The sequence below is a fragment of the Balaenoptera musculus genome, chromosome 6 (genome assembly GCF_009873245.2).
Source record: "Balaenoptera musculus isolate JJ_BM4_2016_0621 chromosome 6, mBalMus1.pri.v3, whole genome shotgun sequence".
Classification (NCBI taxonomy): Eukaryota; Metazoa; Chordata; class Mammalia; order Artiodactyla; family Balaenopteridae; genus Balaenoptera; species Balaenoptera musculus.
Window position 1 is genome coordinate 64853809 of NC_045790.1, and position 25217 is coordinate 64879025.

At 43.2% G+C, this 25217-nt stretch overlaps 1 protein-coding gene across 3 annotated transcripts in view; it reads right to left on the reverse strand.

The window, feature by feature from the left end:
• The window catches only part of KANK1 (KN motif and ankyrin repeat domains 1), a 192126-nt gene extending 172852 nt beyond the window's left edge, over positions 1–19274 (reverse strand). For all 3 annotated transcript variants that reach the window (XM_036854719.1, XM_036854720.1, XM_036854716.1), the window contains exon 1: positions 19226–19274. The gene's annotated coding sequence lies outside the window, so the exon portion shown is untranslated. The remainder of the gene's footprint in view (positions 1–19225) is intronic.
• Between the last annotated feature and the right edge of the window lie 5943 nt (positions 19275–25217).

Below are 25217 nucleotides of genomic sequence, written 5' to 3' on the forward strand. Positions count from 1 at the left end.
TAGAGTCTGTCATAGAGAGTGAAGTAAGTCAGAAAGAGAAAAACAAATACTGTATGCTAACACATATACATAGAATAAAAAAAAAAAAAAAAATGGTTCTGAAGAACTTAGGGGCAGGATAGGAATAAAGATGGAGACGCTGAGAATGGACTTGAGGACACAGGGAGGGGGGAAGGGTAAGCTGGGACGAAGTGAGAGAGTGGCATGGACATATATACACTACCAAATGTAAAATAGATAGCTAGTGGGAAGCAGCCACATAGCACAGGGAGATCAGCTCGGTGCTTAGTGACCACCTAGAGGGGTGGGATAGGGAGGGTGGGAGGGAGGAGATATGGGGATATATGTATACGTATAGCTGATTCACTTTGTTATAAAGCAAAAATTAACACACCATTGTAAAGCAATTATACTCCAATAAAGATGTTTTAAAAAAAAAGAGGGGCTTCCCTGGTGGCACAGTGGTTAGGAATCTGCCTGCCAACGCAGGGGACATGGGCTCGAGCCCTGGTCCGGGAAGATCCCACATGCCACGGAGAAACTGAGCCCGTGCGCCGCAACTACCGAGCCTGCGCTCCAGAGCCCACGAGCCACAACTCCTGAAGCCCGCGTGCCACAACTACTGAAGCCTGCGCGCCTAGAGCCCGTGCTCCTCAACAAGAGAGGCCACCGTAATGAGAAGCCCGCACACTGAAACAAAGAGTGGCCCCCGCTCACTGCAACTAGAGAAAGCCCGCACACAGCCAAAAATAAATAAATAAATAAATTTTAAAAAAATAAAAATAAAATAAAAAAATAAAAATGAAAAAAAAAAGAGAAGGAAGACTGTGGGAAGAATGAGAGTCTGGGGGGAAACCAGGAATTCCATTTCGGCCCTGCTGAGCCTGAGGTGGCTATCAGACATCCAGGTGGGGATAAGAGGAGGCAGCTGGACATGAAAGCATGGAGCTGGGAAAAGAAGTCAGAGCTGGAGAAATAAATGTGAGAATAACCGGAATACGGACGGCACCTAACGCCATGAGATTGGATGAGATCACCAAGGGAGTGAGTGTCTACAGAAAAGAAAGGATCAAGGATTGAGCCCTAGCCACCACCACCCTCCACCCCCCCGCCCCCCCAAATCAAGGATACGAAGAGCTAGCAAAGAAAACTGAGAAGGAGTGGCAAGTGAGCCAGGAGGAGAACCAGCAAGTGTAGAAAAAGTTTAATATGATCATGGTTTATATTATCCATCAATAACAGCAAAAGGCATATCATCAAGTCAGAGTTCAGGGAAGGCACTTCCAAGGGGAAGCTACAGCACAGCAGTCCAGGAATTTAGCTTTTGGCCAATTCTGCCTTGATTACCATGATCTGTCAGCACTACTTGTCTGTAGTGAAGGACAAGCCAGGACAGGTCAGAGGCTGGAGGTCAGGAGAGCACAGGCAGACACGCACTGCTAGCCCAAGAATATCAGAATTTTGGAGAATAAGCTAGGTTAGGTGCCAAAGTAGCTCACTGGGAAATACCAACTTCAACCCCCCAAGTAAGTGTGTAGTTCTTTCCTGATCCGTCCCTGCAGTAATGTCCATTATACTATTTACATTCTGCCAGTTTAATCCCACTCTCGGTCCTGGGCCTGGAAAGCAGATCCCATGGTACACCAGGAGCCCCTTCCTCATTAGCAAAGGGCTAGAAAGAGTCTCTTGCCCTGAGTCTGAGTACAAGGGACTGAGACCCCCGTAATCCCCTAAGCACACACATCTGCTTGTGAGAACAATAAAGCAGAGAACAAAGAGAGCAGAGAAAGGAATGTTCTCCCCACCCTACTCCACCCCCGCTCCCTCTCTCCCTCCCTCTTTCTCTCTCTCTCTGTGTACTTCATGTAAATAGGCCCTCTTAAAATCTTTAAATGCACCAAGTAAGCATAATATGTGTGTTTATATACAGCCTTCCAAAGTTCCAAAAAGGGCTTCAGGCAACTTTCAAAGCTAGACTAATTTACCTTAATTTTAAAAACAGAAAAAAAAATTAAATTCAGAACAAGGGAAAATATAATGGAACAGTAAATGAGGCCTACACCAGTTAGCAAAAGTGACTGTCATTAAGCTCTACATGGCTGTTTAACAGTGAGATATAAACTTAAAGCAATAAGGAAACTGCATCTCTTACAAGACTCACAGTGTTCAATCAATCAAATATTTTTCCAAGAAATGGCCCAGAATTGCCTGATATGGAGGCCTAGGACAGCTTTCCTAATGGTTCTTCAAAAAAAGGCTGCTGAAGCCACATAGCACAGGGAGATCAGCTTGGTGCTTTGTGACCACCTACAGGGGTGGGATAGGGAGGGTGGGAGGGAAACGCAAGAGGGAGGGGATATGGGGATATTTGTATACATATAGCTGATTCACTTTGTTATAAAGCAGAAACTAACACACCATGGTAAAGCAATTATACTCCAATAAAGATGTTAAAAATAATAATAATTTTTTTTAAAAAGGCTGCTGAGAGACACAAAAGGGATCACAATGTGTGAGAGTTTCCTGCGGGTTTTCTTTTTTTTTTTTTAATTAATTAATTTATTTTTGGCTGTGTTTGGTCTTCATTGCTGCACGCGGGCTTTTCTCTAGTTGCGGTGAGCGGGGGCTACTCTTCGTCGCGGTGCACAGGTTTCTCACTGTGGTGGCTTCTCTTGCTGTGGAGCACGGGCTCCAGGCACGCGGGCTTCGGCAGTTGCGGCTCGCGGGGTCTAGAGAGCAGGCTCAGTAGTTGTGGCGCACGGGCTTAGTTGCTCCATGGCACGTGGGATCTTCCCGGACCAGGGCTCGAACCCGTGTCCCCTGCATTGGCAGGCGGATTCTCAACCACTGCGCCACCAGAGAAGCCCCTCCAGTGGGTTTTCTTAAACTCTTTACTGTCCCTCAACAATGTAAGCTGAAGACATCATACATCTAATTCATTAAAAGAAATTAGAAGTTAAAGAAAGTACAGCAGGGCTTCCCTGGTGGCACAGTGGTTGAGAATCCGCCTGCCAATGCAGGGGACACGGGTTCGAGCCCTGGTCCGGGAAGATCCCACATGCCGCGGAGCAGCTGGGCCCGTGAGCCACAACTACTGAGCTTGGGCGTCTGGAGCCTGTGCTCCGCAGCAAGAGAGGCCGCGACAGTGAGAGGCCCGCGCACCGCGATGAAGAGTGGCCCCCGCTCGCCGCAACTAGAGAAAGCCCTCGCACAGAAACGAAGACCCAACACAGCCAAAAATAAATAAATAAATAAATTTATAAAAAACAAAAAAGAAAGTACAGCATTCCGAGTACCCAATATTCTGATGGAAATGGTGTGTAAGATCCTTTAGAATTTCATGAATGAGCACTATTTCTCTGTTTTCATTAACAGCTGGGGCAGGCAAGTGCTCAGGAAGAACCTAGATTGCAACATTCAAAGTCACCAATCAAGGGTCCACTTGCAGAAGAAATCTCAGCATTCTCATAAAAATTACAGAAACTATCCAAGACTCTTGCCTAAACAGATGGCCCCCAACTTTATACAAAGGGTGTGAGGGTAAACATGTAGGAATGACCAAGCTCCCCCAACTCCGACAGAGTTCTGAATCTCTCCACCATGTGGATGGTGAATAACCAATCAAGGCGCTAAAGTTCTACATCTCTCCGTAAGTATAATTATAATCTGCCATCTTTCTTTAAAGGATTCTGATTTTGTATTTTTTAAATGATAAGACAGAAATTTCCCAGCAGGAATATTAGCAAAAGCTCAGAAATTTCACTTGTGAAAGAAAAATACCAGGGAATATTTACTAGGCCCTAATAAACTTTAGTTTTGCCAAAAGGCCCCATCTCTACCCTTCTCTGAGAGTACCATCTGCCTTTAATTGACTGCCAAGACCATATTAATTCAGACAATTAAACAAAAGACAATGACCAGTAAGATAGCAGTAACACATGAAAAATCAAGAAATAAAAGTCCGGAGAGTAAGAAGAGTCATTTCTTGATTAAAATACAGATCTAGACCCTTGAAAAACCATGAGTGGAAAGTTACCAAATTGTGGGTACAGTTCTGCAGCTCATAAAAGATTCATCAGTCCTGTACAAAAATTAGATGTTGTTTTCCATATCTAGGCAGATTTCTGAAGCATAACATTTTCAAAATAAACCCTGAAATACAGATTTAATCAATTCTGAAAGCTGTTTCTGAATCAGCATACAGGCCATTACACTTTTCTGAATTAAATACAGTTTTCCACTATGGTAGATTATGTTTCGATTACTTGCTGCCCTCCCCATAAGAGGATTTTACCTCATATACCATGTGACTTATAGAGTCTCCAGATGGAAGTATTAATTATTCTTTCCTACCCTTTCGTTAGTAGGCTTAGCCATGTGACTTGCTTCAACAAACTGGATGTGAGTGGAAGTATCATATAAGCAGAAGCAGTAATAGACATGAATGGATTGGTCATTTCCTTTCTTACCCCCATGAGATTCTGTCCCAGACTGGGTGGCTCATTCAGCCTGGATCTAGAGCAAAGAAGACCCTTGGAGCAGAGCCATAGCTGTCATGGAATGTGAACAAAAAATTAAAATATGTTGTTTTAATCCATTGAGCATCATCTAGTCTAAGCTGAGAAATGAAGCCAATGTTTTGTTTCAAAAAATGTTTCAATGCTCAATGGAATAATTAATACCCAGAGCAGCCTAATAAAGGTGGATGAATGTGTAGGTCTTAGTGCCAGTGAATTTTCATGCTAACCATCTGCATAAGAATATAATAAACTGAAAATAACATCTGCCTTTTTCTAATTAAAGTTTTTACTTTTATAAATATGTCCTTTAGGGAGAAGGGGAAAATTTAAGTTACTTGTTTGACTGACCTTTAGAAGACCTTGTTGAGAACAACAGTAGGTTCAAAGAAGATAAGGTTCAACAGCTCACCCTTCCACTGGCATGTAATTAATTAATCTCTAACTGATGTGAGGATAAAACAAGAAACAAGGTACAAATTTAACTGGCATAACAGTCTCCTAGCAAAACAAGGAAATGTAACTGCCTGAGATTTTACGGGATGTAGAAATCATTCTTTTAAAAGTCTAAGTTAGGTTCATTTTCAACTTTTAGTATTAGTCCCTGCCTGGAAATCTTAACTCACCAGATATAAGATCTGATGATGCAAATAGTCTTTCAAATGATCAAGTAGAACAGAACTTGATGAAAATTATTAGATCTCTCAAATTTTTTTCTAGAAGCCAAAGAAAAACAATGCCCAAAGTTAATACTCCTCTCATAGCTACTCTGATAAAAAATATACATGAATTCACTTAAAAACTTACTTTCTGAAGGAAAAATATTCAACACCACCTCTTGCAAATTTGCGATGAGGTCTTGGCAAGCTAGAAGTCCAGAGAAACTCAGAACACTTACTAAGACTAAGCTGACAGGTTGTCATATCCAGAGGCTGTGGTAAGAGTCTGTTTAATTAGGAGGGAACAGTGAAAAAAAAGGCAGAGTGAGAAGGTGCCCAGGGAAAGATCAAGAGCAATTCTAAAAATCTCCACTCAGGCATACACTAAGTCAAGGTTTATAGACAATCCACAGCTTATCCAAGGGACTAGGAGAGAGATAGTGCTATACTCTGCCTTCAAAAGTCCTAAATCTGGGGGCCCACGGTTCCCTCCTCTAGGGTTAGCAAACCCATAATAGATAATCAGAAAAGCTGTCTGCATTGCTACGTTCAAATCAAGTTAGGAAAAATATTTGATACAAAGCTACACCCAGAAGGTGTACATCAGCATGCATTTGGGAAATTATTCCATAATTGCAAAATAGTACAAGGTAACAACAGCTCCTTCTGCAAGACTAGTTTGTGGTAGAGAAGGCTCAACAAGAAATTAGGGCCAAGCTGCTGGGGTGTCCTGTTTGGAGGCAGACCATGACAGTCTGATTTGGTTGGGCGGGAAGAAAGAATTTCCTGGGGACTCTTTTCCCTGCTCCAAATAGTGGTTTGAAAAGATGGAGGAAGCAGACGTTCAGCAGGAGAACATGTGGTAGGATGGCAACCATTTTCTTCCCACATACATTTCCCTTTTTAGAAAAATCCACCCATCCTTAGCCTTGGCTGCTCTGTGTTTTCTATTTGATCCCAGACTCTCTGACCACAGCTCACTGGAACAACACAATGGTTCCCATTCTAAGAGGGAAAAAGGAGGCATAGGCTAAGCCGATCAGCAGGGAATGAGAGAGGGCTAGAAAGAGTTAACCGTATGGTATAAAAAACTTAGGCTTGAAATGGGAGGTCATGATAAGCAAGAACCGTGCTTCCATTTTCTACCACGTGTGAGCTGAAACAGAGAAAGGTGGTCTGTAGAGAAACACCAAAGAATGGTGCAAATGCTAGAGACAAGACACCATGAGTGTCCAAAAGAAACCGTAACTTCCAGCCCTAACTCCCCAGTTCCCAGGAAGACTGGCTGGGCTACCATGCCCTTGGGTTTCCACTGGATTCCTTCCTTCCAACAAATCCTTAATGGGTTGGTTGTTGTTCATTTGTATTTGTTTTGGTCAAATTTCTTATTGTTTTGTTTTGTTTTGTTTTTTAGGTCCAACCACAGACCAATTAAATTACTCTCTGGGGTTGGGGCCCAGGCAGAAGTTTTTTTTTTGTTTTTTTTTTTAATCAGTCATCAATTTTATACACATCAGTGTATACATGTCAATCCCAATCGCCCAATTCAGCACAAATTTCTTATTGTTGATGTTAGTTTAAGCCAGTTGAAACACGCTTCTCTTTTATGCAGCCAATAAGCCTTATTAGTTTGTTTTAATTTGGGGTTTATTTATTTTTAAATGCTTGATCTTAATAAACTTTTTAAATGAAAGAAAAACACACATACAGTAAAGTACATAAATCTTAAATATCAAGATGAATCTATTTTTTTTTTTTTTAACAAATGAACATATCCAAGTCGTCAGCACCTAGATCAAAGATAGAGAACATCATCAAGGCCCCAGAAGTGCCCCCAAGCCCCTTCCTAGTAAATACATCCCTGTGCCACTTCTGCCCTATTCTGACTTCTGTCACCATCAAGTATTTTTACCTCTTTTTGAGTTTCATATAAATGAAATCATACAATATGTACACTTATTTCTGAATTCTTTTACTCAATATAATATCTATGAGATTCATCACATTCTGTGTACCAGCAGTTTGTTTTTACTGCTGTGTAGTATTTCATTGCATAATCATACCACAATTCATTTACTCAATCATAGATATTTGGATTGTTTCTATTATGTTTCTATTATTCCATTATAGAAATGCAAATGCTTGTAAATGTTTCTGGTGTGCATATGCACTCATTCCTGTTGGGTATACATATCTAGGAGTATAATTACTGAATCATAGGATGTAAGTTCGTTAAGTTTTATGGATAAGTACAAAGAGCTTTCCAAAGTAGTTAAACCAATTTACACATCTATCAGCAGTGTATGAGAGTTTGAGCTTTTCTATATCTCCATTTGGTTATCAGGATTTTTTTTTTTTTAATATTAGTCATTTGGGTGGGTATGTATTGGTATTTTATAATAGTTTTAATTTGCATTTTCCTGATGACTGATGATACTGAATGCCCTTTTGCTCATTTTAAAAATTATTTTTTGTTTTTCTTACTGATTTGTAGCTGTTCTTTACATATTCTGGACAAGTTTCTTGTTGGATATATGTTATGACAAATATCTTCTACTTTGTGACTTGCCTTTCTTTGCACTCTTAATTTGTACTGTTGAATGGAAGTTCTTAATTTTAATGAACATGAGAACAGACAAAATAGTACATGTTGCTGTGAGAAATAGCTCCAACTCTCTGGGTCTACAAAGACACTGATTTAAGGAAAGTTGACCAGTTAACTGAATGGGACCCAGCCTTTGCATAGGCCCTGTACTATAAATACAGTGATATTATCCTCACTTCCCCCAAAACTTCAGCTACAAGGAATCACCAACTCACCGGGTAGTATGCCCACAGTTTATCAAGGGTATTTACATATCATACCCTGGAAACATTGTTATAAATGGTGAATGGTTTGCACCACCAGCCCTTAAAAGTCCCACAGCATGCTTCCAGCATAGCTCAGCACAATCAACGGTCCAGAGTATTTCCCAGAAGAGATGTTCAGAGCACAAACTTATGGTACCAAGAACATTTCTCTCCCCATCCCAGTACCCCCCGAGAAAAATATCCCAACCTCAACAGCTCCAGAGTTACCAGGAATCCTATTATCCTCAACAGCCTGTGAAAGTTTTCCTTAGCCTGGGGCAGCAGAAGGAGCAACAGGCTTCTCCAACGCTCAGATTTCAAGGAAGCTTGGGTAGGGCTCACACATCTATTACCTCACTGATCCTTGCAGCTCCTCTGTGTGGCACCTCTCATCATCCCCATGTTATAAGCAGAGAGAGGTTATTCTGCTCAGGCAAAACTGTGGAAGAGCATGCAGAGAAGGGAGAAGAGCGGTGGCACTACATGGAGTTGGGGTTTCCTACTGGACCCAGGTCCCTGAGTCTGCCTCTGCCCTCTTACTTGCTCCCAGGGTTCTTCTTTGATCTACTGTGTGCCACCTGGGATCACAGCCCTTTCTCTGCTTCTCCGGCCATAAGCAAACAAGATAGCTCTTTTGAGAGTTTTTGTGCCAGGGAGATTTACAGTCAGGAAATACTATATCCTAAATGTTCCTTCCTTTATCTTACCTCTCTTCTCCCTCTTCTCTCTCCCTCCCTCCCCCCCACACCAAGACACACTTAAACACCATGGCATGATTATATTACTCTTCCTTTTCAGACACACAGAGGCAAAAAAACAAAAAACAAAAACAAACAAACAAAAGCAAAAAACATGCCTGGCAGGAAGCAGTAGACCTGAGACCCTACAGCCCAAGCTCCTAACCACTGCCCTTACTGAATCAAGTCCCTTCAATGTAACCCATCCAAAAATAAAGGTTAAGAAATGGGGAAGAGATGGGAAAGGAAAAACTGCCCTGGGTCATTGAGGGTCAAGTAGAGAAAAGGAGATGCTCAGAATGATACAGTTTCCGTGAATTCAGCACCCACAGCCCTACCTGGGACCTAGGCTAAAATACAGACATTGACATGTGAAGAACAGCTTGAAGTCAGGACTCAAATGAGGTCAACTGGTAAGCAGGTTATTTGGTCAACTTGGATGTGATGCCAGAGGTTCACAACACCTTTTCTTTGAAAGAGGAAGTTCCCAAGAAAATGATTAATAAACTAGATAAACTTCAAGCCCTTAAGCAGTATTTCCTCCTTCTACCGGCAAAGGTGAAAAGAGCAGGAAAGTGACAGTTTTTTCCCACTGTACTAAAGGGTACTTTACTGAATCTTTCTGGGCTGGCTAAGAGTCCTCAAGGACTTCTTACTCATTCTTGACTTCAACAGGTGAACCACTGGCACACCGTTTCCAACAACAGGCAGAAATGAGTCCAGACATAGCAGCCCTCTATTTTTGAGTGAGAGATACTCTGGTTCTCTAGAAGGTGTGAAAAAGCTATATGAGCACAAGGGATTTCACCAAAGGAAAACCAAGTCCTTCCAGTTAGCTTTTCCTGGTTTCCAAAGAGTAGCCTTTTGTTTCCTGACGTTGGTTATAATAAACAAATGAAAGAAACAGTTCTCTTTCTCTATTAAACTAAAATTGATTAAAACTCTCCTGGAAAACAGAAAGAGTCTACTGAATGTGGGGAGGATAACTTATAGTACTCTCAGGCCTCTAAGTTCATACATACAGAAGAAGGTGTGTGTGGAGAAAAGTGCTAAGAATCAACACCTGACTCTCATACACACCTGGCAGCTGGGGTCAAATCTTGTTAGGACTAATCTCTTTACAACCAAAATGTTTAAACTTCAACTGATGGAAGCATGAAATTCCTGATCGCCTGCAGGACAGGTTACCATTCTGTGGGCACCTAAACCACTATAAAAACTGATGAATTGATACCCTCATGCAGATTTGGCAGCCTTAGTATGCCACTGATGAAAGTATACACATTCATTCAACAAATACTGCTGAATGCCTACAAAGTGTAACTTAGTCACTCCCCTCCCACTTGGCCACTCCACAAAAAGCCTGTGTTCCTCAAGGCAGTGTCTCCACACTGTGTCCCCCTCCCACATGGCTGTCATTCTCAACATGATGAACGATTCTCAGACCCCAGTCGACAGCTGCAACTGTTCCCGTTTCCAACCTCCCCCAAATAAAAACATATCAGAACACAAGTAAGTTCACATCACTTCATCAGAGAACTAACCTTGAATTCTCTCAACATTAAAAAAAAATTAAACAATATACACAAACTTTCATCGCAGTGAACTATTTGAGTTGCTTCTCCCAATTGTGACTGAAACCCTGCCAGGGCTGAGAAACTCTTGAGTTGTAGTAAGTAAACCTCAATCATTTCTCTCCCAGTCTCCTCTCCTTGATAGGGATTCAGGCAACTCTCCTCCCACTCCTGAGTCGTAATTCTAAAGGAGAGCAAAGGGTGATGTTTCCGAAGACAGAGAAGTCTTATTCTGCCCTCAAGGTCAGAAGCCTGGATTCTCCAAATACACTTCAGGTTATGCCTCACAGGATTTAAGCTGCCAAGAAACCAAACAGTAGCCACAAATACCTTAGAAGTATTTAAGACCAATAGTGTCTATCCCTTGGTCAGTAATACCCCTAGTAATATTTAAGGGAAGACAGAACATACTCACTGAGGAAGTACAGAGCCAGGTTGCATTCTTAAAGAGGCATACAATCCTTAAGAAGAAACAATTGAGAAGATAAAATAGGTGCCCTAAAGAGAAGAGGAAGGATGAATTTCAAAAGGCCAACAGAAAATAAATCAAAATAAACTCAAGTCCACCAAATCGTATGTTAAGTTTCATCGAAACTACTTATTTCATTTTCTAAGAAACTTTCAGCATGGACATGAAGCTTCACAATATCCAACTTATCCCTGTGTGGACAACCCCTGTTTTTCCTTTAAAAATTATGCACCAAGGGACTTCTCTGGTGGTCCAGTGGTAAGGAATCCGCCTTACAATGCAGGGGACGTGGGTTCAATCCCTGGTCAGGGAACTAAGATCCCACATGCAGCAGGGCAACTAAGCCTGCATGCCACAACTACTGAGCTCGCGTACCTCAACTAGAGCCCACGTACCGCAAACTACAGAGCCCATGTGCCCTGGAGCCCGCCCCACAACTAGAGAAGAGAAAACCCGCATGCCGCTACAGAGAAGCCCATGCACTGCAATGAAAGATCCCGCATGCCTCAACGAAGATCCCACGTGCTGCAGCTAAGACCCGACGCAGCCAAAAATAAATTAAATAAATAAATATATATATAAAAAATAAATCTTTAAAAAAAATTACGCACCAAGAACTCAACTCTTCTTTTACATTTTCATGTGGAAATCTAATTCCTGGCCAACTACAGAGCATGACCCATGCAAATTCCCCTATAAAAATTTCACAGTGAATAGCAAAAATCAATAGATTGATTTAACAAATGAGAAAAGTTGAAAGAGTAAGACAGCATGAGCAAAATTTCAGTCTTTAAATATACTGAATACTTTAATTCTCAGAACCAGTAGAGTTTATTCACAAATTTCCGCTCTTTAAACTTTTATTAGTAGTAAATCTCTTGAGATGCGTCTCCCACCAATTAAAAGAAAAAAACTCACAAGAAATGAATTATACAGCATGGAAAAACAGAAAAGCTAGACTAGTTAAGAAACTGATATAAAGTCTCAATGAATTCTTTAACTGGCCTACCTTTCCTGTCTCACTGTGCTATAAAACAAAAAGAATACGAGCTCTCTTTGAGGTGCTCATCTTCATTAGTCATCTGGGGAATTCAACAACACACATTTACTCGAATGGCTAAAATAAGACAACAGACACTAACAAGCATTGACAAGAATGTAGAGCAACTAGAACTCACATACCACTGTTGAAAACATAAATTAATAAAACCATTCTGGCAGTCTCTACTACAGGTGACCTGTGTGGCCCAGCAATTCCACTCCTAGATACTTATCCAACAGAAATGTATACATAGGTTCATGAGAAAACACGCACAAAATTGTTTATAACAACACTGTTCATTATTGGTCCAAAACTGGAAACAACCCAATGTACATCTCCAGTAGGATGGATAAACAGTAGTATATTCACACAATGGAATACAATAAGCAATGAAAATGAACAACCCATAGCCACATAAGACAACAGATCAATCTTACAAATAGGACATGGAGTGAGGGAAGCCAGACACAAGAAAGTACACACTCTGTGATTCTATAAAGTTCAAAAATCTGACAAAAGTAATCAGTGATATTAGAAGGATATCCTTTGGGCTAGAGTAGTGACTGGAATGAGATATAATACAAAGATGATCAGCTTGGGTCTATGGTTCTATTTTGGGGAAGGGAGATGAGGGAGTATTTCATAGAAAAGTGAGTCATAACATCACATAATAGGGACAATTCCAGCCCCTAAAAAGGGTTACTCTTAAACACGTCTTTTTATAGGAAAGAGCAGTTCTGTTAAGAATAATACAAAAGAGAAGGAGAAGGGAAGAGGAAGGGAGAGGAGGGAAAGGAGGAAGGATGAATAAATTCAGGCTTGATTTCTACCTAATTATTTTTTCATATTTTCCCCAAGGTCAAAGGGTGAACAAGTCGGAATTACCAACAGAAATCTGAACAAATGTAGCCAAAAATGTAATGCAAATATCAACAAATTTACATTCTTGCCTCTAATCAAGCCAAAAATTAGATAAAATAAATATTAAAAGGAGTTTTAACTGCAATATGCAATAACTGTAAACCAACAAGAATAGAGGTTCTTCTTGTGTGCTTCTCAGGGGATTAGATAATTATAAAAATGTATTAGTATGTCTCCTGAGACTTAAACTATGCCCCATTGGTCAATTCCATTAACTAAATGATTTTTTTTTTTTTTTTTGGCGGCGCCGAGTGTCTTGCAGGATCTTAGTTCCCTGACCAGGGATTGAACCCGGGCCCCAGCAGTGAAAGCGCCAAGTCCTACCACTGGACCACCAGGGAGTGCCCTAAATGAATTCTTTTAAAAAGTAAAAAAACCACCCTAAAACAGAGCTAGAGGGTTCCTGAAATATATAACTCTCTCCAATTAACTGATCGCTTCTGTAACAAAAGAAACATAAGGATACTCATTTCTGACAGGTTTTCCTGGTGTATACATCCATACACAAATATCCAGCTCAACAGTATATCTGTTTTAAGCTTCTTCATCAATGAGAATATCATTTGCTTCCAGCATTCATATTTCAAATGCAAAGCTGAAGAAAGGAAAAGGCAAACGAGTACCTGAGTTTAGAAGCCAAAGAGAGAAAATAAAAACTGCTGGATTATGTCACCTGCTCTGCTCACGCAGAGTACATGCTCAAGGCAATTCACACACCTAGTGGCTGGAGTGTTTTAGTAAGAGCCTCATTGTCAGATGTCCCCCATTCAAGATATTTCTGTTATTCTCCTTCACTGCCCCTCCGAAACACACACACACAAACACTCCAACAAACGTGAGCGTTCCACCTGCCACGGCCTTGTCAAGTGTGGAACACGTTATTTAAAATTATAAAGGTAGGGACTTCCCTGATGGCGCAGTGGATAAGAATCCGCCTGCCAATGCAGGGAACATGGGTTCGAGCCCTGGTCCTGGAAGATCCCACATGCCGTGGAGCAACGAAGCCCGTGCACCACAACTACTGAGCCTGTGCTCTAGAGCACATGAGCCACAACTAATGAGCCCGGGGGCTGCAACTACTGTAGCCTGTGCGCCTGGAGCCCGTGCTCCGCAACAAGAGAAGCTACCGCAATGAGAAGCCTGCACACTGCAACGAAGAGTAGCCCCCGCTCGCCGCAACTAGAGAAAGCCGGCGCGCAGCAACGAAGACCCAACACAGCCAAATAAATAAACAATTTTTTAAAAAATTACAAAGGTAACTGAAAAAAGAGAACTAAAATTAATAAAATAAAAATAATAGGATATCTAATAAATATTGGGAGGCAAAGAGGAGAGGAAGAAAAGAGAGGTGGGAGGTAATACAAATTCCAGTTCTTCCTTAGCAGGAAGTTAAGAGCTATTGTCAAATTTGTGAAACAAGTGTAGACTGTGGCAGGTTTAAAAAGAAGACTTCACATTCTTTGACACTCTTCCCATCAAGTGGCCAGTCTATGGCCCCTCCCCTTGAGTCTGAGCAGGCTTTGTGACTGACCCAATCAACAGAGCTCGGTGAAAGAGAAGTTAGGTAACTTCTGAGGCTGGGTCATAAAAGGCCAAGAAGCTTCCAACTGGTTCACTTGAGGCACTCATAGCTCAAGTTAATTGTATGTGTCCTCTTGGAGGGTGTTTTGGGATGAGATTAGCATTTTAATTGGTAAACTCTGGGTAAAGCAGATAATTGGTAAACTCTGGGTAAAGCTCTCCATAACATGTGGCCCTCATCCAATCAGTTGAAGGCCTGAATAGGGCAAAAAGATTGGCCTCCCGGAGCAAGGGGGAATTCTCCAGCAGACTGCCTTTAGTCTTCATCTGTAACACCAGCTCTCCTGGGTGTCCAGTCTGCTGGCCCACGCTGCAGGTTTTGGAATCACTGACTTCCACAATCGTGTGAGCCAATTCCTTATGATAAATCTTTCTATAAGCATATATACATCCTACTCTTCTGTTTCTCTACAGACCCTGACTAATACCTGGGGGAAGGTGATGGCCATGTAAGCAGTGCAGCTACCTGGGGCCACCATGTTGAAGCTGCCGTGTGTAGGCACTCTAGTCAACAGTTAATGCTGAGCCCAGTCTGCCAGCCATCCCTGCCAAGGCACATGGAATGGAAGCAAAGCCTTCCTGGACCCTCCAGACCAGCCCATTCACCAGGTGTATGCAGTAGAGAGACAGTCAACACCACAAGGAGAAGCAGCCAAGCCCTGCCTGAATCCTTGACCCACAGGACACATAATACCATGAAACAGTTGTTTAAGCCACTAAATTTTAAGTTAATTTGTTCAGTGATAACCACCAAAAGTACTAAAAACAGACATAGTTGAGCTGGGATCAGAAAAGAGTAATGGGTTTTAGCTTTCATTTTAAACCCTTCTTTGTTATTTTCATTATTCTTACTATGTACAAATATTACTATAGAAATTTAAACAATTATAAATTAAAGAAACAACAGCAAACATGTTTAGCACTTACTGTGTACCAGGCAATCTTCAACGTGCTCTCTACGTGTTTTAACTCATTTAATCCTCGTAATAACCCTGTCAGGGGAGTGCTTTTTATAATCCCCTTTTTATAGATGGGAAGTTGAGACACAGAGGGGTTCAGTAACTATATGAAAGGTCACACAGCAAGCAGCAGCACCTAGATTCAAACTAGCCAGTCTGGATTCAGAGCTACAACATTTCCACAGAGATCACCAGGCTGGTTCATAATCACGAGCCACTGGATGAAGGGCACAATCTCAAATTGCCATTCACCTGGGTCTCTAAGCATGTGACTGACTGACAATGCTATCATGTGTCAAGCACTGCTGGACTTCCTTGCTCCTTCAAAAGTCATGGCCTAAACTGCAATGCCTTTTACTCTAATCCCCACCTGAACACATTCTTCAAGGCCCAATCTCCCTAAACATCAACCAGATCTCTTTACTCGGTGTTAATTTCCCCTACATTTCCAATGAGCCATTTATATCAGGTATTTCCATCCTTCTGCCTCCTATCCAATTCTGTATCCTTACATCTCCCCATCTGCTATGAACCATATGAGGGTCTTAGTCTCTGAATTCCCCCACCAGGGCCTTGCATAAAATAGAAATGTAATTATTATTTATTAAAGTTCATTGATATTGGTTTGTTCTAAATGAAAGGTGGTGGAGCAGCCTTCACCTTAGAGGAATTTTCACTGAATTTTATTTGAAAGGAAAGAGGGAGGAGAGGAGTTAAGCACAATTCTACTCCTGACTATATCCCCTATACAAATGTGTAATGTGTATCAAGCCATGTAGTAGAATGTTCACAGTCACACTATTCCCCACAGACAAAATTCGGAAACTACTCAAATGCCCATCAACCCTAGAATGGATAAACTGTGGCACAGTCACACAATGAAACATTGGACAGCAATGATAATGGCCGAAATACAGCCACATGCAACAACACGGCTAAATATCACAAACATAATTTTGACTTAAGGAAGCCAGATACCCAAACCAAAACGAAAACAAAACAAAACCCCCCACAAAAACATACTGTATGATCCCATGTGTATACAGACCATGAAGACAGGCAAAACTAACCTATAGTTGGGACAGTGGTCGCCTCTGGGGAGACAGGGTGACTGGAAAAAGGCAAGGCAATGCTCTGTTTCTTGATCTCAGTGCTGGTTATAAGTTTATGCTCACTTTGTGAAAATTCATCAAATTGTACACTTAAGATATATATGTATGTGAATAGTTCAACTTTAAAATTACTTTTTAAAAAAAGATAAGCCAAGCCACCCATGCAACAGGCATAAAATATCCTGTAACATTTGAAACCAACTTGACTTCAACTGATTGGAGGGCAGAAGAGAAGTGCGGTGGTTGTTGTGTAATTTGGATAGCTTCAGCTCTGCTCACTAAAACGTGATTTTCAGAGCATGCACAAATAGTCCAACAAAATGCTTAAGGGTCTGAAATTTCTCACTGAGATTCCCCTTTGCTGCTTCTGAATCTGCTCACCCTTCTCCATTTTAACAGACCTCAGCTCCCACAAGTACTCCCCTTTCAGCCTTTCTCCAACTCCTTTCCCCAGTTTCTTGAATTTCCTCCAACTAGACCCTTTCCCATCCTCCTCCTCCACCTCAGACCAAGGGTTAATGCATGAGCACAGTAGCTCATAGGGCTGTTTGAGAGCAGGTGCTGATACTCATGAAATGAACCCAAGTCTTGAATGTATCCATTCTAGTGGCCATTTATCTGTGGTTTCTTTCTTGGGGGGGGGGGGGGTGGATACTTTAAAACAAAACTAACACCTCCCCCCAAAACACACACACATACACAAAACAAAACTCACATTTGCTGAGGCAGAACCTCAACTGGAGTGATTTGTGGACTTGGCAAATCTAAAGTGCTGAAAGTGTCCCCAAAGCACTGGCATGCCCTACCTACAGGGATAAAATGCATTCCTAACTTGTGTAGTTTTTATTATTAATTAACTTATTTATTTATTGGCTGCGTTGGGTCTTCGTTGCTGCGTGTGGGCTTTCTCTAGTTGCGGCGAGTGGGGGCTTCTCATCGCCGTGGCTTCTCTTGTTGCGGAGCACGGGCTCTAGGCGTGCGGGCTTCAGTAGTTGCAGCATGTGGGATCAGTATCTGTCACTCGCGGGCTCTAGAGCGCAGGCTCAGTAGTTGTAGCTCACGGGCTTAGTTGCTCCGTGGCATGTGGGATCTTCCTGGACCAGGGCTCAAACCCGTGTGCCCTGCATTGGCAGGCGGATTCTTAACCACTGCGCCACCAGGGAAGTCCCTAACGTGTATTTTTAAAGGAGGCAATTATTCCTCTACTGGCAGCTTCTCCTCCATCCTTAGACACTGTAATCTCACCAGAGGACAGCCCATTCTTAATTTTTCTTCCACTGCTTCAGCAGCAGCACCTTTCCCCAAATCTACTAACTGAAAAAGGGCCGAAGTTAATAATCTCTCAGGTTTCTCATTCAATTTCTATCTTGGGAAAGCTTCACCTTATAATGAGGGGGTGAGAGGCTGGGGGAAGGGGAAATGGGGAATAACTGCTTAATGGGCACGAGGTTACTTTTGGGGGTGATGAAAATGTTCTAGAATTAGACAGTAGGGATGACTGCACAACTTTGCGAATATACTAAAACAAAACAAAAACACCACCGAATTATACTCTTTAAATGGGTAAATTTATGGAACGTTTATTATATCTCAACTTTTAAAATAAATAACATGTGGGAGTGCCCAACTTTTTTGTAGAGAAAGCTGGATGAAAGAAGCAACTAGCAGATGGACAGCTAAGTACCACCTAAAAAGCAAGGTGAATAAACTCATGAATTAAAAACGAGGAAACTGGCCCTGATTTCCATCCAGCTCAGAGGTGGATGGGATGAAGCTGGGGCAAGAAAGTGCACAATTATAGATCTGGATGATTAACCTTCCTTGTTAGTCTCAGGGCTCCCGTCTTGATATAGTGTTTCATTAATTCGACGAACCTCCGTAGAGACGATGTGCAGAGAGCGGGCGCTGGGGGACGCCATAGATTGTTTTTAACGCTAACTCGCCAAAGCCCTCGTCAAGTCACCCCGGCGCAGCACAAGTTCTTGCTGACTTGCAGGACCCACCGCGAAGAGCTGCCTCTGAAAGTTCCCCGGGGACCCAGGCGGAGAAGAATGGTCAAGAGGAGGAGGCTGCCGTGCGCATGGAAGGGGCTTGGAAGAGGGGGGGCGTTGAGGGAACAAGTCTGCTTAAGGGCGCTTGCACCCTGCCTCGACACGACCACCAGAAGCCCACGCTGTCCCGGCAGGGTTCGACCGGCCCCGGAGGCCCAGAGCTCCCGCACTCCTCCCCCACATCCTGGCCCCTTCAACCCTGGCTGGAGCCATCTCGGAGTCGGCTGAGGGCGACCCGAGGCCACCTGCCGCTCCGCGACCGAGGAAGAAAAGGGGTCGACCGCCACTCCCTCCTGCGGAGCGGAGCCGAAAACTTCCAAGGGAGACGCCTCGGAGAGTTCTCTCAGCCTACCCGGGCTAATAAAGGACCCGGGGACACCCAAGGGCCGTGCGTCCCGGCCTGGGAGGCGCCCGCACCCTCCCGCCTCTCGGCCCGGCCCGGACTTTCCCGCTGCCCCAGAGCCGCACGCGCCGCGCTCCCCTTCCAAACCCTCGAGCCCCGCCGCCGCAGCGCGCAGGGACGGCGGACCGCGGGGCCGCAGCAACCTCTCGGACCCCGTCCCTAGGCCCGTCCTAAGGCTGCGGGGGTAACCGGGCGAGCGGGAGCCCGCGGGGGCTGCCCTCCGCCACCGGCGCGCGCCAAGCTGGCCTGGCTGAGCGCGGAGACCGGCCCGGGGCAGGGGTCGGAGCCCCGCGCCCCCGCGCTGACCCGCACGGGAAAGGGGGCGCAGCGCAGCCCGCAGCGCCACTCACCTCCAGTAGCTCCTCTCAACCTGCGGCACCCAGCCAGCCCCTCTCAGCCTCGCCCGCGGCTCTCGGACCTCGGAGGAGGGGGCGGGGCGGGGCGGGGCGGAGGGGGGGAGGGCGGAGCCAGCCCCAGCTCGCAAGCGCCAGAATTAAACCCCGAAACGTACTGGAACCACCTGGGCCCCGCTGCAACCGCAAAGGCGAGGAAGTCGGAGACCCACAAGCCTCCGACTCCGGCTGGGAAACGACTGTGGCTGCGTCCCGGAGCGGGACCGGAGGCACAGCTCAGGCCTGCGAAACCCCAGGCGGCTCCCGAGACTTCAAGGAACCCCGACTCTCGGCGGCACTCTCTTTGTACCCCGGAGCCGGCCGGCGGGCAGACTCCAGTGCGCCTGCGCGCCGCTCCAACTCCACCAGGCCCACGAGGCACCTTGGCGCACCTCTGCCGCCTCACCCAGGCCCACTGGCTTCGGCACCGCGAGAAGCAAGCAGAGCGGCTCCCTCCGCCCCGGCACGCTCCTGCTGCCGACGCGTGTTTACTTTCTTTCCCCGAGGGAAGGAAAAAAAATCCATCCCCAGTGAGACTTGCGTCAGATCCATTCTATCATCTCTGGCCCAGAGGAGTACCTGGACGCGGGAGGCTGGCACGGTTAACACCCCCGCCTAGCACCATTTACTGCCCCCTCCCTCCACTAAGAAATTGCTCAGTAGGTGTCGGTTTGTTTCCTGGCCCCTGGTGAGAGCGGGACTCTGGAGCATGCAGGGATCTGGTTTCCTGCAGGTGCCTGAGCGAGACAGTCTGTGGACCGGCCTTGTGTCCTCCGTGCTTTCGCGCCGGCTCGGATGCAGGACGGAGTCCTCAGTGAAAAGGAGAGAATGCGTGTCCAGAAGGGTGCAGGTGTTCGGGGGACCCCAAAGAAGACGCAGTGCCTGCCTGGGGAGCTTAGAACCGAGCTAGGAAGTCAGACACTCGATTCAGAGCAACCTAAGTGGGTGCAAGTGAGGCTGTGACTTGAGGCTTCTTTCAAATTGAAGGTGGTTTGAATAAACAGGACGGGAGGACCGACAAGTATGACCAAGACAAGGAACACTAATGCCAGCTCTCCAATCACTGATTTTCTTAAGCGCGGGGAGCAGGGAGCGGGGAAGGGGCTCGCCTCCTGAGCTCTCCAGCAGAGCACACACCCAGAGGGGCTTTAGGCAGTCACGGTGTTTTTGCAAGTAGGTTACAGTGAAGAGTTACTCAGCCATAAAAAGAAATGAAATGGAGGTATTTGTAATGAGGTGGATGGAGTTAGAGTCTGTCATACAGAGTGAAGTAAGTCAGAAAGAGAAAAACAAATACAGTATGCTAACACATATATACGGAATCTAAGGAAAAAAAAAAAAAAGGCCATGAAGAACCTAGTGGCAAGACGGGAATAAAGACACAGACCTACTAGAGAATGGACTTGAGGATATGGGGAGGGGGTGGGGTGAGATGGGACAGGGTAAGAGAGTGTCATGGACATATATACACTACCAAATGTAAAATAGATAGCTAGTGGGAAGCAGCCGCATAGCACAGGGAGATCAGCTCGGTGCTTTGTGACCACCTAGAGGGGTGGGATGGGGAGGGTGGGAGGGAGGGAGATGCAAGAGGGAAGAGTAATGGGAACCTACTGTATATGTATAACTGATTCACTTTGTTATAAAGCAGAAGCTAACACACTATTGTAAGGCAATTATACTTCAATAAAGATGTTTAAAGAAAAAAAAAAAAAAGGAAAAAAAAAAAAAAAGAGTCACCAAACCTCACAAGATGCTAGCCTCTGGGGAGAAGAGGCTGTGAAATCCCTACATGTTCACAGCAAAGCACACCTGCAAAATCCTGAAAATGATGGCCCCTGTCTGTGAAGAAGATAAGCAAAGGGAAGCTCACAGATACATAGGGGCAGGAAATCTCACTTTTAGCCTCATTCCTTTGCCAGCTCACAGGGTGACAGTAAACAAACTCTTTCCTCCTTCTTGGCCTCAGTTTCTTCATCTGTAGAATAGGCTATATGGATTCAATGGATCTTCTTTAAAATCCCTCCTCCCCCAAATGTCTATGATTCTATGAAAAGAATACTCATTCCCAAGGGGGCTCCTGCATACACAAAGTGCCCTCCATCCTTTATTTCTCCTTCCTTACGTTTAGTCAGTACACATTTATTTTGTAGGTCCTCAAAAGGAGACAAACCTAATCAAAAGTGTGGCAGATTCTGAATTTTTAGTGGATTTATATTTGAAATTTTACTTCATTTTTAGTCATTTTCCTACTGAGATACAATTCACATAGCATAAATTTACTCTTAAAGTGTATAATTTAGTGATTTTGAATATATTTTCAGTTATGCAACCATCACCACTATCTAATTCCAGAACACTTTCATCATTCCGATAAGAAACCCCATACTCATTAACAGTCACTCCCCAGCACACCCCCCCACACCTTAGCCCCAGACAACCACTAATCTACTTTCTGTCTCTATGAATTTGCCTATTCTGGACATTTCATATAAATAGAAACATGTAACATACAGCTTTTGGGTTTGGCTTCTTAAGCTTAACATTTATTTGCAGGGTTCATCCATGTTGTAGTGTGTATCAGTACTTCATTCCTTTTTATAGCTGAATTAATATTCCACTGTATGGATAAGACCACATTTCGTTGATCCATTCATACATTGATGGGCATTTTGGATTGTTTCCACTTCTTGGCTCTTAAGAATAATGCTGCTAAGACATTCATGTACAAGTGTTTGTGTAAACACATCTGTTCATTTCTCTTGGGTGTATGTCTAGGAGTAGAATTTCTTGGCTATACAGTAACTCTATGATTACCTTTTTGAGGAACTCATACACTTTTCCAAAGTGGCTGTAATATTTTACATTCCCATTATGAGGGTTCTCATTTCTCCAAATCCTTGCTGACTGTTGTTACTGTCATCTCATATATAGATAGTAAGTGGTAGCTCATGGTTTTAATTTGCATTTCCCTAATGACTAATAATGTTGAGCATCTTTTCATATCCTTACCGACCATTTGTATATCTTCTTTGGAGAAATGTCTATTCAAATAATTTGCCCATTTTAAAATTGGGTTATGTGTCTTTTTATTGTTGGTCTTTATAAGAGACCTTTACTTATATCTGATAAGTGATACTAGTCCTTTATGTGGTATATATTTGTAAATATTTTCTCCCATTATGTGGCTTGTCTTTTTCACTTTCTTGATAGGGTCCTTTGAAGCACATATGTTTTTCATTTGATAGTCATCTATATTTATATATATATTTTTTAATTTATTTTTGGCTGCGTCAGGTCTTAGTTGCGGCACATGGCATCTTTCATTGTGGTGTGAGGGCTCTTCGTTGCGGCACTCGGGCTTCTCTCTAGTTGTGGTGCGCGGGCTCCAGAGCACACAGGCTCAGTAGTTGCGGCGCTCGGGCTTAGTTCCCCGCCCCCCCACCACCCCACCCCCCGCATGTGGGATCTTAGTTCCCCGACCAGGGATCGAACCCACATCCCCTACACTGGAAGGCAGATTCTTAACCACTGGACCACCAGGGAAGTCCCTATAGTCATATATTTTTACAAAATAACATAAGCTAACACATAAGTAACACTTAACAGTTTTCTAGACTATAAAAGTGATGCATGACCATTATAAGAAAAAAACTTTGGAAAAATATAAAAAGGAATAAAGAAAAATAACAATTGCTTATGGCTCCATCACCTAGATATAGCCACTGTTCAGATTACAGCAAATTTCCTTCAGGCACTTTTTAACACACATTATTAATTTCATATCACCCCCAATGGCATCATATGGCCCAGTGCTCTACACCTGTGGTCATATCGAGGACTGTCTTACTGGCAGCAACCCCATGTTCAGAACCTTTTCCTCTCCCTCCTTTCCCATCAAAACCAATTTGTCCTGTGCCCATTCCCTCAGGATTCAGTTAAGGTAATCTAGTATATTAATAATGAACATGACCATAAGTTATACACACTTTGCAGTTAAAGAGTATCTGCACTGGTATATTCTATCAGACCATTTGCATTGCAGCCCTTCATGTAATGCAATTAGTCATCTGTCATATACTAGGAATTGTGTGCAAACACCAGCAGCCAACTCTTTAACCTCCCTGAGCCTCAAGCGCCTTGTCTGTAAAATGGAAGGAATACCTACTGTGCCTGCTTCATCAAGTTACAGTAAGGATCAAACCTCACAGAGTGAGTTGGACTAGAATGGGCCTTGGATATACTGCAGGTAAGAACCTGGCACCTTGAGAGTGTCCCATACACTCAGGCCCAATAAGGTACACGGCAGCAAGGAGAGAAATCAGGAGAGAGCAAGGAAGACACAGGCAGGAGGTCACCAAAGTTGTACCAGACCTTTGGGACAGGTAAAATTGGGGCAGGCCCTGGAAGTAGTTTCCTTCCTAATACTCTTCTACTCTTCTTCATCTCCTCCACCCCCCCACCTTTTTTTTTTTGTTTGTTTGTTTACAATGGATGTATACCATAGTTATCATTGAGATTTTAAGTTTTGTCATTCTCAAATCTTTTACAGAGATGTGAAGGAAGGGGTTTTAGCTGTCTTCAAGCCAGATTGTTAAAGGGAAGTCAAAGTGGCAAGAATGTGTATGTGTGTGTAAGAGAGAGAGAGTGTGGGCGCAAACCTGAGCACAGCACAGGGGAGTCTCCCTCAAAGGGAAGGTGAACTGGGGGGCAGGGGGACTGTGCAGTTGAGACAGCTGGATCCACCACCTGCAGATCCTTTTCCAGTGCCAACCTTGGAAGTTTATTAAGGGAAGCCGTGTGTTCCCTCACCCTTGCCCAAGGTCTTACTGCTGCTAAGGAATCTTCTTTTTAAGGAACATTTATTAATATTACAAAATGCTAGTCTATGACTCACAGTCTGGAAGACTTACCTTCTGCCAGTGGCTCTGTGGTTTCCTCTTCCAAAAGAGAGCTTCAGCTTCCCTGGTTGGAGGAATCTAAGATAGAGAAGCAGAAGGGAATGGCCCATAGGGCCAGCTCTGCTACTTTCTATATCCCAAAGCTCATAACTCACATTTCACTAGCTGGTTTGCCATTTAGTTAGAAGCATCACAAAGCTTAGGAAATGAATGTAAAATAATCTAGTTGCTGACTGTTGTCGGAAAACACGTAAGATAATGATTACCTAAATCTAGAAAAAAAAGAAGGCCTAATTTATTTCAATCTATAGCCCCACACTTCTGGTTCCTGGAAACGACTGTTTGAAAGGTAAAGGACTCATCAATTCATTTGATTTAGTTATTTAACAAAGTAAGTTAGGGTTCAGTTTGCATTAGGCTGAAACCCTGTGTGAATACGTTTTACATGTTGCTGAAGGACTTAACCCTTGTTCAGGAAATTTAAGCTAAGAGTAATCTTTATTCATAACTATAATCTTCATTATATCATTGTTACTATTATAAAATATTTATAGAGCATTTAAAGGTGTATGACATTCTCCTAGGATGCTAAGTGGAGGGATTATGTGTACAAGCCTATCCCTGCAAACCCACTACATTTAGAACATTTATTTATTTAACAAATATTTATTGAGGGTCTACTGTGTCCAAAGCATTCAGTTAATTTTTATAAAGGACACAAAGATGAAGAATCCTGAGAAACCACCTGACCTTTAGGGGAGTAAATACATACACTAAATTAACTGTAATATAATAGACTTTGACTTGAAAGATGTAAGTATTAATAAGTATTATTATAACTATTATAATACTTATAATAATAGGCTTAGTTATATAATATTTATACTAATATAAGCATTATTATAATTAACAATATAATTTTAGTAATTGATAGCACTTATTGAGAACTTGCTTCTCCTGTGAGGTAGACATCATTATATCCACAGTTTGGAGCAATGAAGATGGAGCTTTAAAGAGGTTCAAATATCTGCAGAAAGCCACAGTGCTAA